This window comes from Malaya genurostris, chromosome 2, assembly GCF_030247185.1.
Source record: "Malaya genurostris strain Urasoe2022 chromosome 2, Malgen_1.1, whole genome shotgun sequence".
Classification (NCBI taxonomy): Eukaryota; Metazoa; Arthropoda; class Insecta; order Diptera; family Culicidae; genus Malaya; species Malaya genurostris.
The window spans coordinates 172,525,769-172,541,055 of record NC_080571.1 but is presented as its reverse complement, the minus strand read 5'-3'; the positions used below and the strand labels follow the sequence as shown (position 1 = coordinate 172,541,055).

Below are 15,287 nucleotides of genomic sequence, written 5' to 3'. Positions count from 1 at the left end.
CGCCACTGCGAGCAGATGTATTGTGTGTCGTTTGCAAAGCTAGTTTCGCTTCCGACAAAAGTGATTACGTCACAGTTGCTAGTCGTTTGCATTGGTGAAAAAACAACGAAAAGGGGACAACGGTGGAGAGCATCACACAATGGCTCTAAAAGTTTTCTAAAGAACTATTAGGATTTCTTCTTCGCAAATCGAAGGTAAATATCCTCAGTTTAGTGCAAATCTAAAACAGTTTGATTAGATTTGTGCATTTTTCGCTGTGTGAAATTCACAGTAATCGAGATCAAGTGAAGCCTTCTTTGTTTTTGCGAAAAAGGGGAATGCTTGCATAATGCATACAATTAATCAACTAATTGATATTCGGAAGTGTTAAGGAACATGTCAGTTGTTTTCGTTTTCACGACATCCAGTTATGTCTCTGACATTACCCAACCGCCTTTTTTTATTTCCATAAAGAGCTTCATGTCGTCTGTCGTTTACGTACAAGATAATAAGAAGAGGGCCTAAATGTGAACATTGGGGAACACCTGAAGTGATATTTATTGATTAGGAGTATGTGTTTTGATAGCGTACAATTTGTTTACGTTTTGTGAGATATGATTCAAGCCATTCCAAAATTTTTTGTTCAATGCCATATTTTTTAATTTTGAATAGTAATAATGGTATGTAAACTCTGTCGAAAGCTTTGCTGAAGTCAGTATAAAGAGTTTCTACATAATTTCCATCGTCCATAGCTTCCAAAGTGAAATATACAGCTCTTGCATCAGTGACAGGCGATGCTCCTCAAACACTTTGGTTCCATGCAAATGCAAGAAAAATCTACGCGGCTACAATATTTGGAATCAGAACGCTAACTACAACTGGAATTCCAACGAAGTTTGGAATTCATATAAAAATAACAATATTTTTGTATTTTCAATAAAATAGTAAAATGAATTCGAAGTTCAATTATTTTGTTTTCTGCAATTTCAAACATTAAACGAAATAAAATTCAAAATTTTTTTGATATTGTACTGAACGGTTGTTTTAGAATCTTCCCATGCTGGTCAAACAGTAAAATATTTACCGAATCCTCATCACGAATTACTGACCAGTATGAATTAAAATGACAGCTCGAACAAACTTCAGCTTCACTGAACGTTCGTCAATAAATGAATTACTGAACTGATTGTAGGACATTCAGCTGTGTAAAAGCCGGTAAAGATATTGCTGAGTTTGGTACAGGAAATTAAGTGTGCATGGGCTCTTCAAATGGGTATTGAGTTCTCCACGGAGAAACCTGAGCTGGTTGTATTTTCATGGAAGCGAGAATCAGCACAATTACAGCTTCAACTAAGGGGTGAAACCATAGCTCAGGTCTCACCCAGTGATCCGGCTTCAGTTTACGTCGCAGAGCTAGCTGCTATTCAGTACACCCTTGAGATAATTGAAACCTTAATTCATTGTCACGGACTTTAATATCTTTAGTCTGGGTCCCATCGCATTGTTGAATTCCGGACAATGAAAAGGCAGCGCATCAGAGGGTAATATTTATGAAAGACCAAAAAAACTCTCGAAAGTTGCTTCATGGAGCAATGGCGAACTGGCTACACTTAATTATCCCTAGTGTATTGACGCTACCTTGGTTCAAGGGGATGAACGTGAGTCGCGATTTCATTCGTGTAATGTCACGCTCATGTCAAATCACTAAACTTTCAACGCACATCATCCACGTGTTGGGCTTGCGCTCTCGGTCTCTGCACCTGTGGCGAGGGTTATCAAGAGATCGAACATGTTGTATGGTCGTGCGTACAGTATCACGACGTCAGGTCAGAGCTTCTGGAATTCCTCGAAGCTCAAGGTAGACCGCCTGAAGCTCTAGTTTTGGATGTATTAGCCAGTCGGGATAGTTCTTATATGCTTTTCACCTAGAGGTACTTGAGAATTATCAACTTACAAGTCTAATATGTTGTTGTCTTCCTAAAAAAGTCTTCACCTTCAGGTTCGATTCTAGCATCCGCTCGATGCTCCCCACTCCATGACTGTCCACCATCTTCATCGGAATCAACTTGATCTTTATGACGTCACTAATCTATTCACCCCTTTCCTCTCCGCCTTTCCACCATCTCTGCAGTCAACCAATAAGATCTTTTTGCCGATTCTAGCTCGCTCCGCTCCCCTCCCTGCTATTAAATTCGATTTTCTGCATTATTTACTTCTCTCCGTTTATTTTGTTCTCGTCTACAATTACCAACCGTCACAAATCGCGGGCCGCTCTTGACGATGACCAGCATGTGGGCCACCCGCCGAGTTTTTGTGATCCGGGGGTGTTTCCCGCGGAGCCAGACGGACAGAAGGATGCGGCCACCATTGATATGTGGATAATCACTTGGATAGGTACTGTTGCAAACCATAACCTGGAGGCAGGATCTCCCAGAGTAGGTCATCATTACGCAAATGCGATATCACAATTATTATTGGAATTATTCTAGTTTGTAGTAACAATTTAATTAAAATCAGAAAATGCCCTTGGCATCTTAGAGCTTAAGCAGTTTGCCTTGAAAATTAGATTATTGAATAAAAAAATTATATTTGGCCTTGATTTTTTCTTTTTTAATATAGAGAACGGCAAAAAGCCAGCCTAAGTTCAATAATATTTCGATAAATTTCTACACCAAATCGTCCAAAATGGCAAAATTCTTGTACGAACCCCTTCTAGTTGCATGAAACTTTTCGTGTGAGATCGGTATGGAAAATAGAGTATTTTTCACTGGTGTCTATGATGACATTTGGTCAATAGAACGGGGTCGACTGGGTGCTGTCGCCTTCTGCGTTAGTGGCAGAATAAATAAGGTAGAATGAGAGGGTGCGAAATGGCTTATAAGTTAGAGCCCATCCAAAAGTGCAATGTTTATCATGGTGTGTAGCAAAATGTAATTCTGTTGTTTATTACATTATTTAATATATATTGAATTGAAATATATTACATTATATTGTATATTATTATTATTATTACTACTATTATTATTATTTAAAGAGAAATGTTATATTTCCTACAGTACTGCGACGAAAGAAGAGCATAACTTACACTACGACATTAACTGTTATATTGAATCATAGCATATTATCTCATATATTATCGTCTAATATTCAGAACAAATTGGCTCAAATGGCACGTTCCCCTTAAATTATATCATATCATATTATATATTATAATATAATCTATTATATTATATTATATTATATTATATTATATTATATTATATTATATTATATTATATTATATTATATTATATTATATTATATGGTACTATGCTTAATTATATCGACAATGGGGAGAGGCAGGGAGTGCATTAGGGTATATTACAAGTGAATGACTTGATGATGGAGTGGATTGCCAACCTGAGTCACGTGGGAGAAGCTTTGTTTTTCTCCCTGAAGGTCTGAAATGAGTAAGACGCACACTTCTAACAAACAAACCATCAGGCGGGTTTAAGCTGGTATAGCGAAATTCTTTATTATATAGCCGGATATTCTTGCTGGAATGTGCCGGGTACTCAAAACCCAATTTGGCATTCTTAATAGCAGTTATATATTATAAGATATTTTTATTCAGGCCTATTTCCCAAAGCTTTACGTGGCCGATTGAACCGATTTTTTAAATATTTTTTTTGGGTATTGGATCTCACTGTCACTCTTTTTCTATGGGGAGTGGAGCCTCCATTTCTCTCTTGCGAGGATTGAGGGGCACTTTGTTCGTGGCTCGTCTCGTCATCCATTGACGCATCGGTGGTATTGCTGTTGATTTCCGTCTTGAGTTCGTTGCTAGTTGCTGTAGATGCGTCTTGTTGTACATTAGTTACAGTTGCTGGTTGGTTGGAGGGTAAGTTGTTAACTGCAGCTGGTGTACTTTCTTCTATAGGGGATACTGATGGTCATTGTTGTTGGCGGCTGTCACAGGTGTACTGTGGTTGATTGGGGTTGATGTGAAGGGAGCACCGTTGTCCTTCGGTGTAGTTGTCTCCTTGTCCAGTTTATCACATGGCATGAACAGCTTTTTGGCAATATTGACATGTGGCCATCTGGTTGTCATAGGTAACAAGTGATTTGCACGCGATTCTTGTATCCTGACCGAAAGTCACATAAGAAGGTATAGGCCTCTTCGAGCGCATGCGTAACAAACATACGCCAATTAGAACACCGGGGAAAAAGTTTTTCCACTTTTGTTTTTCGATAGAGAGAATCTCTCCGTATTGGGACATAGTTTTGCGAATATAAAGATCGATGACGCTTGTGGGAAGATTATGCACACGCACTTCTATAGCACTATCTTCCATATATACTGGAATGTTGTACCTAATGTTTTCGTGCTCCACATAGTGCACATTGTTATTGTCTTTTGCGAACTGCATTGCATCCAACTCTTTATAAAACTGGATGTAAACAACATTATTTGTCTTATTGCATTGAAGTAAATGCACACGTTTAATGTCAAGATGCATTTGCTCCTTAAGCAAACCTTCAAATTTTCGAATTTTGCACTGCCCGAAGTCAACAATAATTGTATTCTTTCATACCGGCGGTAGCTTTTGTTTTTGTTTTGTTAACTCGGTGATTTTCGCTACTGTGTTATATTCTTTGAGAAATCTACGGACACAGATTCCATCAATCGAGTTGCTGCCTCCAGGTAATGGTTCACCAATGTCAGACCCTGTCAGCTTGAAGCGAAATCAATCTTCAGTATAGGATCGCCATCGCACGGCATCACATTCAACATATCATGTCAATTGTGTGGGTGCGCAGTGCTGCTATTTTGGCGCGCATGAATTTGACATTTCTCTTCCCTACTTCTATGTACGAGATTCGATGCGGACTCACCTGAGGGCACCATGCTCGCAAAAAAGGATGTTGTCAATGATTTATTCTAAAACTGTGAGAGTTGGATATCTTGTTAGTATGATGTCTTTGCCAATACGCAACCCTAGCTGCTCTTTTAATGCTGTTCGTATGTTTGTCTCTCGCTCCTTGACATGCTGATTTTGTCGGGACACGCGCCATGTCGGTTTCTCAATGTGCAAACAATAACTCACTTTTAGCAAAAGTTCCATAGATCGAATCAATGCGTGGAGAGGCGAAATTCCCAATTGATATTTGTCTGGATGTTTTTCATTTGTTTCAGTTCTTGAAAAATTCAGAGCTTTTCCTGAGCGCTTGTATATCTACCAAGGTTGGGAGTGTGTGTCTGTTATGTCGTTTAACACTTTCGTATCGTTCAGGCATAACACTAGCTTCGTTGATACAAATACTTTCCCAAGTACTGTGAGAGAAAGCTCTGCAATTTCTGCATTTACTTTGTCCACTTCCTGCTTTGTTAGTTCCGTGTTTTCCTTTTGAAAGATGATTATTTTGGGCGGCAAAGGGAAACATATGAAGGATAATTCTTGTTCCAGATTATCCAGCCTTCTTGCTCAACAATCAATCACAAGGGAACCAAACAGATAGCAAATATTGTACAGTAAGGAAGCGCGAGGACTCGAAATAAATCAATTCGCAAGTATAGACAGTTCCATCCGCAGAAATTCAGTCGTTTAGTGAATCTAGAGGATGTATTCAAACGATTTCTTTGAACGTCTGATCCTGTAATAGCATTATCGAATAGAGTAACAACCAACGTAAGTGTACTCCATCTTCCCGATTATGCAGCTGAATTAGTTTTAACACGCTAGGAGACAGGAATACCTTATTTAAATATATATATAGCTAATATATGTCTTACATAAAACAGCATTTTTCAATTGAAAAACCCAATGTTTGAACACAATTTAAAAAATTTAAAACACAATTTAAAAAATTTAAATTTTCTGCCTTTCTCATATAGAAAGGTTATGCAATCACTGTGAAAACTGACTTTTAAACCGAGGCCCGGAGGGCCGAGTGTCATATACCATTCGACTCAGTTCGTCGAGTACGCAAAATGTCTGTGTGTGTATGTGCGTATGTGTGTATGTAACGTTTTTTTGCACTAACTTTTCTCAGAGATGGCTGAATCGATTTTCACAAACTTAGATTCAAATGAAAGGTCTTGAGGTCCCATACGAAATTCCTGAGTATTATTTAGATCCGACTTCCGGTTCGAGAGTTATGGGGTAAAATGTACAAAAAAAAATGAAAATATGTGTTCTAACTTTTCTCATAGATGGCGTGACCGATTTTCACAAACTTAGGTTCAAATAAAAGTTCCTGTGGTCCCATACGTAATTCCTGAATTTTATCCGGATCCGACTTCCGGATCCGGAAATATAGGGTAAAATGTGTTAAAAATTTTATACCATCACTGAAAAGAGCGAAAAACCGTAAAAAGTTTTCTAAATCGACCTCAAATCTTTTTCAATTGATAGTTTTTATCAGTAGACGGTCAAACAAATCTATTTCGATTATTCTTTTAAGAATCGAAGAAAAATATTTTGAAGAATACCACAGTATTATATAGGTATGATAGTATGATTGATATGAGAAAGGCAACATTACACCACTAGGTGGATTAAAACAGGTTTTTTATAAACATGACATTATAAATGAAAGAAACGGATTTTTTTTATTTGCTCCAATATTAGATATAGCATATAGTTTAAAAATGATCTGTTTTTGAACTAGTTTTGCTCATAACATCCGTTCAGAAAACGCTACCTGAATGCGCTAGTCATCAAAAAATTGATTTCGACAAACTCTAAAAGATATTCAAAGACACCAAAAACGAGAAGTGAAAAATAAGAAAGCTAGAGCAAAAAATCTGATTTTTTAGGAACACCCTAAGTTGCTCTACTAAAATAGCTGTGACACTCAAACCGTTAGAGATACTACAATAGTGTTTTCGGAGAAGTTGCTTGATATAAGTTCTCCTACAATTTTACCAAAGGGTGCAGTTCTCTATCTCAACACATACGGAAATTTTTTTTTGATCACCCTAATAATAAGAACCACCCTAATACTATGTGCTTCAAAATATGGCTTATCTTTCACTAATCATTTGTTCTGAAGACATCATAGCTCTAAAGTATAAGGCTAAGCCACAAATGTTTTTGTCCCCTTAAAATGTGGATCCGGACCACTGTGCAATGATATAATATTCTCCAAGCTACGCTAGCTACGGAAAAGCACGTAGAGAGCTTCATCCTAAGTTCAATCATTTTCGGGATATATGAGAAACAAAATCGAGGAAATTGATATTTAATGAAAGAACGCCTTTCTATAAATTAGTCGAGGTTCTTAATTGTATTTTTTATTTATGGAATCTTGAAATTTTGAACAATTTCTTCTTTGATAGCACGACAATAGGAGCAGTTGTTTTCGAAATATTGCTGGTTTGTAAAAATACACAAATAAATTAGGTGTGGTTTTTCATAATCAATAATAAGACGGACTGTATTTAAGTTGCAATATTGAAAATTTTTTTTTCGAAAAATACAATTGTTGTTTTGCAAACCAAATTTATTATTTCCCATCTACATATATATATATATATATATATATATATATATATATATATATATATATATATATATATATATATATATATATATATATATATATATATATATATATATATATATATATATATATATATATATATATATATATATATATATATATATATATATATATATATATATATATATATATATATATATATATATATATATATATATATATATATATATATATATATATATATACATATATATTATAATTTTTCATGTTTTGATTATCTTAGTAATTATATAGTCTATGTTTTGTTCGAATTTACGTTTTCGAACAGCAGAGTTGTCGAACGACTAAGTAGTTAACGTTTATCTCCATTATTTTTCTGATTACAGGGTCAGCCATGTAACTTTTTTTTAAACATGCAATAAAACACAAACGGTTCATCCGATTTCAAAATTTAATTTTTCATATTAAAGTACAATTGTTCCGGTTAATTGTGGAATATAATTTTATTAAAATGGCTGCCTCGGCTAGCCTCGCAGTTCACCATGCGGTCGGTTCAGTTTTTTAGTACATTTTCGGTTGTATGCAGCTTTATTTTAGCTATGGCTGCACGAATGTTGTCCTTCAAGGCTTGTATTGTCTCTGGCTTGTCCACATAACACATACCTTTGACAGCACCCAAAGATAATAGTCTAACGGCGTCAAATCACAGCTCCGAGGCGGCCAAACGACATCCGAATTTCGACTGATAATTCGATCTTCGAAGATTGTGCGCAGAAAACCGATCGTAGCGTTGGCTGTGTGGCTTGGAGCACCTTCTTGTTGGAACCAAATGGTGTCCAAGTCTTCCCCTCTTTAATAAACGGGAAGAACCAATCGCGGTAGCGCTCGCCATTGACCGTGGCGACGGCTCCTGCCTCATTTTCGAAGAAAAATGACCTAATGATGCCTCCAGACCAAAATTTGCACCAAACCGTCACTCTCTGAGGATGCATCGGCTTCTCCATGATAACGTGCGGGTTTTCCGTCCCCCAGATGCGACAATTTTGCTTATTAACATACCCGCCGAGATGAAAATGTGTCTCATCCGAGAAGATCATTTTTTGGCAAAAATCGGCGTCTTCTTCAAGCTGATCGCAAGCCCAGTTGGCGAAGCAATAACGCATCGGATGGTCTCGTACACAACCATTTTCGTTCAGCGGAAGGATAAAACTAAGTTTCTGTCAAATCAGAAGTGACATTAAGGTTACCAATATCGAAATAACTGCTAGTACTGTACTTATTCTACAATCAACGGAATGCGACACACATTCGCTTTAGCTCAAAAAAGCAATATCACCAAAAATTAATGTGAAAATGTGAAATAATTCTGTTAAGAAAAAGTTGAGCAAATTCAGATTGTCATCCCATCCTTTGAGCCAATAAAGGATCTCTCTCTAATGGCTTCGACATAATGGATATAAGGTTCCACGCTTTCTCTTTCAGATGTGATTCTTGCTTTCGGTAATGGATAAAAAATAATCACTAACCATAATTTTGTATTGATAAACTTAACACATGCATACAAAGCATTATGAACAGTCCGTTTTAAGGAATTACTCATACTTGAACGTTCACCCGACGCAACAGAATACACTTTGAAGCAGTTCCTTGTACAGTTTTAAAGCAGCGAGAAAGTTTTCTCAGAACTTGTTCTGTATATTCAAGTTGCCAAAAAGTGTCACGCGTACTTTAGGGCTCTAATAAAAATGATATTGTTCAGGGTGAGGAGTTTTTTACCTATTCCCCCCTCACCTCCCCCCTCTACTACCATTAGAATATTTTTCAACATTAGGTTGAACAATAGAGTACTTATTATATAAAAGTGCTAATAACTTGACTTTTCCTACAAATTTGTGCGCCTTCCCCACCCTTGAATCTCCACCCTCCTTGAACCACCACTCCCCCTCTTGAGCACCTGTCCCCCTTCTTTTGAACCCTCCATTGAAACCTCCATAGAACCCTCTCTTGAAACCCCACACGGGCCTGTCAGGTACTGTGGAACTTATGGTTGCTTTGAGATACGTCGATTAAATTTTAATTTAAAATTGATCTTACCAATTTGAACATTCTTCTCAGAATATGAAATTTAAATGGCAGTATAAATTCATTATGATAATCATATAGAACATTAATATCTAATCGCTACTTATTGTGTGCGATAAATCATTAGAAAGCAAAATGCAAGGAAAATCTATTAGTTTGACATTAGCGCTTCTACAGCACAATCTTTTCATTGATTCATTCAAAAATATTGCTATTTGTTAAACTCCCGCCCACAATGACCAATATTATGTATCTAACTCCATCTCACACAATCCATCAACTGGTAAACGATATCAGAACTTTTTCTCCTGTCTACAGCGAATCAAGTATGCATGTGAAATCTCTATGCATGCATGTGAAATAAATCTCCACACAAAACTATTCGTTGCGCGCCAAACGATTTTTTCTACGATCTAGTACTCTTTTCTTCGACTCTTTGCGCGCCAAACATCAATCGTAGATCTAGCAATCAATGACGACTATTTCAACGGAAAATTCCATTGTCCATACAAAACAACTTTATGGATTTTTCCGGTGAATTTTTCTAATTTTTTTTGATGTACGAACCCGGTGGGGATAGAAACTGATCGAATAAAAAACGAATCATGAAAATCCGTCCCTCCGTTCTTACGTGATGCGATTACAAAGAATGATGTCTGCAGTTTTATTCATATATATATATATATATATATATATATATATATATATATATATATATATATATATATATATATATATATATATATATATATATATATATATATATATATATATATATATATATATATATATATATATATATATATATATATATATATATATATATATATATATATATATATATATATATATATATATATATTCTAAGTCTATTGGAACAACTATTGGTCTATGGGAAGACAACAGGATCCTAGTGGCTTCGAATCATGGGTAGAAGTCGTTTTTGTAAACATTCCTTGATGTATATTTCGCTGTTCATTGAGGCAGTGGCGATGAAGGGTTTCGAAATCCTACCGCAGCTACAAATTGCTCACCAGACGATAGCTTTCACAAATTTTTCAACTTCAATCGATGTCTCGGACTGGTTTAATACTAGCTTTCGAACTAGAAATTATCTTCTTAGAAATTAGGTATCATATCTATCTTCGTGCAAGTCTATTGGAAATAACTTCGCAGCAATCTTGTTTTCTGTTATTGGAACGATAATTTTGTATACCCTGAGTCATTTTTGTTTGTTACCTTTTCATTCAACAGCACCATCGTCATATTCCTCTTGTGACAACAAAACGAAATGCTCTGAAATTACTTTGATTCCTTTTAGAAGCCCAACCGTATAAAGTTTTCGCATTTGTTATTGGATGTTCATGTTCTATTATCAAACTAGCTCTTGTTGCCATTTTCTTCAATGTTCCACCAATTGCATCACATGGTCTTGTACCGTGCAAGATTTCGAAGAATTATCACTCCATATCAATAATAGATTTGGAAATGAAAATTTACAAGTTAAATATGCTACAAAATCATCAACTGGTTTTGTTTGTAGATTGCGTTTATCAGTAGTTATCCATTGTACAAAATAGATCTTGTTCTCCTCTGCAATTCAAAGGAGGTCGTGCCAGAATTACCATTTACTGGACGATCCGACGTAGAATTTCATCTAAATATTATTAAACTGGGGCTTGATTTTTGTCTTTCTCTATAAAGATAATATTTAGATAAAACATGCCCAATTACGAAGTGAAAACACTATCGGAACTGAATGAATGGCTAAAGCCTCATGCTAGAACTAGCCGGTTGATGAACGCATCATACAATGAACCAGAGCGAAAATCAAAATTACAAGTAAACATGCATCAAAGTAAGGATGCAGATAAATGCGTTATGTGTGGTGGTAGTCATAAACTACCTGAATGCACCATATTCAAAGCTATGAAACCAGAAGAAAGAAACAATTCAGCTTTCAAATCGGCTGTCTTGCGTTTAAAAATCATAAAATGCGAGACTGGAGAAAAACAAAATGCTGAGAAATATATGGATGCAACAAAAATCACCACCCATTACAACACAACAAATACATAAAAAATAAATACCAAAGGATGAAGAAATTCAAGAGGTGGAATTAAATAACCATCACGAACACACCAAACCAAACGTTCATTAACCACATAGTACCTGTTACGGACGGAATCGTTTTTCAGGCTATCTTTAGTCAAACTCGTCGTTTTATCAGAGTAAGCTTCAAGCTAAATATTTTAATCCATTAGTTCATAGGTTAGGTTACAATGCTTTATATTACTTACAATTTTAGTTTTATTAGTTTGATTTTCCGTTTCACGTAACAATCGTTGGAATTTGTTACACCTAATTAAAAATAGTTCAATATCTTGTTTGTTACTTCCTAATATATTGTACTTACAATCAATAAGCACAATTTTACTCGTGGTGTGCTAAATGTTCTTCAACCTAGCTGTTGCTAATTCTCAACTGCTAATAGAAATTCTGTCATACTATTTATGCATCTTCAAATACTTCAAAGTTTACCTGTTTTGCTTTCAGATTGAATTTAAAATGTTTAAATGTAATTTCAAGAATGAAGTTCAATAAAAAGGACACAATATAAATTCACTGTTACTAGTTGAACACGCTAATTACACTCGCTACTATCGTGTTCGTTTGTCACAATTAGATTGTCATCGGATGTTAAGTCGATCAGGGGTGTAGCTTCAATGCTACATCGTTTTCAAGACGTGTACTCGAGAGGTGGTAATCATTACAAACATTCCCCGACCCGTGTTGCTGCATATTTTGTTCTGCTACACTGTCTTTGAGTACATCGAGTACAGCTAGTTTTGAAACTGGTCTCTCCAACGATCCGGTCGAAGTTTTTATTTCAGCTCGGCGAACCCTACCGTCTTTCCCTGGAACCACGTATCCAACTATTTCGTGTTCTATCGTCAACTATAAGTACTAAATCCCCAGGCTGGAGTGGTTTTGAATCGGTCAACCATTTCGTTCGTCGATTAATATTCGGTAAATATTCTTTGATCCACCTGGTTCAAAACTGATCCATCAAAACTTGTATTTGATTCCAGTTTGATCTGATAGTGCTGTACTGCTATCTACAGGTCTTTTGATAGGTTGAACTACACCATTTGAACTGAGCATCAGAAAATGATTAGGAGTTAGAGCCTCATTATCTGCTGTTTCAAGAGGAACATAGGTCAACGGTCGAGAGTTGATTATTCCCTCCACTTCTGACAGTAACGTTCCAAAGGTTTCTTCGTCGGGCTTCTTGACAGGTGAGAGACTGAATAACGCAGTTTTTACCGAACGAACTAGGCGTTCCCATACGCCACCCATATGAGGCGCAGCCGGTGGGTTGAAATGCCATTGTGTAGCACAGTTGGTGAAGGTTTCAGCCAGGATGTGGTTGATGTTTTTCAGTTCTTCTTTTAGTTCCTTTCTTTCCTTAGTGCCTTGGTCGCAGATATACAGCGACCAAGGCACTAATTTTCAAGGTGCAGGAACCAGAACAAATTGGCTCAAATGGCACGTTCCAAATATCAAGGGGAACGTGCCATTTGAGCCAATTTGTTCTGATTCCTGATTCCTGCACCTTGAAAATTAGTGCCTTGGTCGCTGTATATCTGCTGTGGAGCCCCCTACGAGCTATGAACCTACGAAACGCCATCTTACATGGTCCACAATAATCAACTCCTACAAATGTGAAAGGTCGTACATACGGGGTTAATCTGGATTCTGGCAGGGGAGTCATTCGAGGAATCTGTGGAGATGCTTTATAGACTGCACACCATGTACACTGCCTGGATATTTTCCGAACCGTGGTTCTTAAACGGGTGATGTGAAATTTCTGCCTAATTTCATTTACTACAGTCTCTCCACTACCGTGTCCGTATCGTCGATGATAATAGTCTATGAGAAGTCCGGTAACGTGATGTTTTTTAGGAAAGAAAACAGGATATTTAGAGCAATATGGTGCGTACTGAGCCGCTCCTATACGGCCTTCCATTCTCAGTATTCCACTTTGGTCCAAGAACGCAGGTAACCCATGTAACTCGCTTGTATTTCCTAATTTAATGGCGACACTCGGATTTTGTTGTTGACATCTCCTGATCATAGCTATCTCCTCTGAATACACTTCCAATTGGACCCAACGCCAAATTGATTAATCTGCTCTCTGTAATTCATCTTGAGATAAAAATTCTATATCGGAGGTTAAATGTTTCCTCTGGCTGTTGCCATTGAACCGATATGCAAATGCTGTTGTGCGGAGCAATCTCTCCCATTTAGAAAATCGTTGATAGTCCAATGGCGGTTCAAACATTCGTCTATGATGAACAATAATAGGACGTAACTCGACATCCGTTCCTGGTGGTGGTAGGTTGTTCTCCGGCCATTTTATCTCATATTCATTCAGAAAGTCTGGTGCACGGAACCATCGGTTTTCCTTTCGGAAGCTGGGTCCCTTATCCCATTTTGTAGCCTCGTCTGCAACATTTAACCTTGTTGGAAGCCATCTCCACTCGTCCAGTTTCGTTTCTTCGAGAATCTTGCTCACGCGGAACGCTATGAATCGAGGGTATCGTCGCGTATCAGATCGTATCCACGACAGTACTTTGCTTGAATCGCCTCACAAAACACGTCGTTTAATTGAAATATTGTGATTTATTTGAATGCATTTTGCCATACGTGCTCCCAATACCGCTGCTTGCAATTCTAATCGCGGCACTGTCATGGTTTTCAAAGGAGCAACTTTTGTTTTTGATGACACCAGTGCACAGCGGACATGGTTTTGGTCAACTATACGAAAATAGGCTACGCAAGCGTAGGCACTTTCACTTGCATCGACGAACACGTGAAGTTCCAAAGTGTTTAAACTATACATCAACGCTGTCTCAATAATCGTTCCCATAGTGCTTCCCTATTATGGCTTCTGCAGCTTGTGGATAAAGATGCTTCCATTATTCAGCATTCCGATTTTTGACATAGTGCCCGGAACATGGAGAGCATATCGAGCCGAAGGTTGCAACATCCATAACGTACTCTTGAATTGGTAACGATCCCGCCACAAGAAACGCTGCGCTTGACGATCTTGAGGACGAATAACTATTTGGTGGAACATTTTCTTAATGTCACCAACTATAGCGACCTGGCGCTGACGAAACCCAAATAATACAGTCGGTAGCGATGCTAGCAGATCAGGCCCTTTCAGCAGCATAGAATTAAGTGAGATGCCATCAGCTTTCGCAGCCGCATCCCAAACAACTCGAACTTTGTCAGGCTTATTCGGGTTTAAAACTACCCCTAATGGAAGATACCAAGTTCTCCTGGGATCGGAATTGGCCAATTCTTCCTTGGTTGTTTTATGTGCGTAACCTTTTTCCTGATACTCAATAATCTGTTGGTTGATATTGGCGTATAACTTTTGTTGTCGTTCAAGCCTACGCTCTAAACATTTCAAACGCCGCTTCGCCATCGATCGGCTGGGCGGAAACTCTATGTAATCGCACCTCCACAATAGGCCAGTTTCAAACCTTCCAGTTGACATGCGCCTAGTCGTATTTAGCAAAATATTCCGAGCTCGTAGATCGGCATCCGCTTCAATCAGCGACGACGTGCTAACACCCATGTTCTCTACGTTGAAGAACTCGTTTACCTTATCGTGCAGTTCTTGATCCGATGATCGAGCACAAATATGGTGATTAGTTGAATGTATAGAA

At 37.3% G+C, this 15,287-nt stretch overlaps 1 protein-coding gene across 9 annotated transcripts in view; it reads right to left on the bottom strand.

The window, feature by feature from the left end:
• Positions 1-15,287, bottom strand: part of LOC131427388 (calcineurin-binding protein cabin-1-like) — a 1,620,795-nt gene that overhangs the window by 153,478 nt on the left and 1,452,030 nt on the right. The window lies entirely within an intron of this gene.